General features: G+C 39.4%; 1 pseudogene; it reads right to left on the reverse strand.

Moving 5' to 3' along the window:
* Window positions 1-1,077: 1,077 nt before the first annotated feature.
* On the reverse strand, window positions 1,078-1,195 carry LOC124614181 (annotated as a pseudogene).
* Between the last annotated feature and the right edge of the window lie 646 nt (window positions 1,196-1,841).

Consider the following 1,841-nt stretch of genomic DNA (forward strand, 5'->3'; position numbering starts at 1 on the left):
CACTGTAAGTTTTAGATATGGCAACGTGATTTTCGTCATTTTGTGTGTTTGTGTGTACACATGTTTTTATGGTGTTCTTCATGGTTTTCTGTGCAGTTCATGTTTTAATAATTTTGCGACATTTGTTCACAATGGTGTCATAAAATTTTAGTATGGGTGCTAAAATCGTGCTGTCATTCGTCCATACCACCATATATCGTTGTCATCATCATCACTACTGTAATGAATACGAAGATCATCTACTTAGAGATGGAACTGCGGGACCCACTGTAGATATTACGTCACTGATGACAACTGCTGCGAATAGAGTAACGTTTTGGACTGTTCTAGGGGTTACTCCAGCGTCTTTTAAATGATTACTGCTGAGCGTGGCTCCAACAACGGAAGTGTGAAGAGATTTCGACAGGAAATTACTAGCCTCAAATAAAGAATCAATTAATTTCGCCTGTTCTTAGAACTACAATTTCAAGTAGGGCTAATTTTCGGTATTCAGTGTCCAACAGAATCGAAACAGCAAATTAAATTTTTAGGACAGTCTAAAATGTGATAATGAGGTATGGTTATGAAATTGGATATGAATAAAAATAATGGATTTCCAGCAACATTAGTTTTGAGGAACATTACAATGTCGTGTAGTATCGTACTCGACTGTTTATGAGAAATACCTGCTCACTAATTTTTTACAGCGAGTGCTAATTTTTACCACTGTTAGCTATTTTCATTATGATGCTTTTCTCCACAATAGATTGTCAACGAGGCTGCTTCTTCCTGTATTGTACCAGACGTTTCATAAATAATGCATACTATTTTTTTACTTACACGTTTATTTTATTATTATTATTATTATTACTATTATCGTTAATTCCTCATTCAAAAGCACTCCGTCTTCAGGCCACGAGTGGCCTGCCGGGACCATCCGACCGCCGTGTCATCCTCGGTGGAGGATGCAGATAGGAGGGGCGTGGGGTCAGCACACCGCTCTCCCGGTCGTTATGATGGTGTTCTTGACTGGAGCCGCTACTATTCGGTCGAATAGCTCCTCAATTGGCAGCACGAGGCTGAGTGCACCCCGAAAAATGGCAACAGCGCATGGCGGCCTGGATGGTCACCCATCCAAGTGCTGACCACGACCGACAGTGCTTAACTTCGGTGATCTAACGGGAACCGGTGTATCCACTGCGGCACGGCCATTGCCAATTCCCCATTTAGGAGAGCATTAAAACACGATCAGTTTTTATAGCGCTCTTTTTGTCTCTTTATTTTCTCTTCCCAAAAGCCTCTCAGGTATTCACTGTGTTTCTTCTTCATCTCTTCTGACCACTTCTTTCCTGGTTGCTTCTCTTTTGGTGTTTCCTTGAATTTCTGTTTTCTGATTTTTTCTCTGTATTTTCTGTGTTTGTTATTTCTTCTGTGGAGATATTTAGTTTCTTGAGGTCTTCCATGGTTTCCTTTGCCCAGTTAGTTTTCATCACATTACTTATCACTATGTTAAAAATCTTGATCAGCCTATTTTCGTTCATCCTATAAATGTGCCCATAGAATTTAGCCCTTCTTTTTATGATGTTGTCTGTAATTGTCTCTGTCTGTTTATACAGTTCTTTTGTCGGTCTTTTTATCCAGATCCCCTGTCTCTGAACTGGCCCATAGATCTTTCTCAGTTTTCCTCTCTTGCTTTTCCATTTTCCTGATTTTCGTTCTTCCCCTGATTACTGTCGTTTCTGAGGCATACAAGGCTTCTGGTGAGACTACTGGTTTGTAATGTCTTAATTTGGCATTAATTAAAAAAATATTTTTTTGTTGTTGTAATAGTTCCATGTAAGTCTGTAAGCTTTTTGTAGCTT

This window comes from Schistocerca americana, chromosome 4 (genome assembly GCF_021461395.2).
Source record: "Schistocerca americana isolate TAMUIC-IGC-003095 chromosome 4, iqSchAmer2.1, whole genome shotgun sequence".
Lineage (NCBI taxonomy): Eukaryota > Metazoa > Arthropoda > Insecta > Orthoptera > Acrididae > Schistocerca > Schistocerca americana.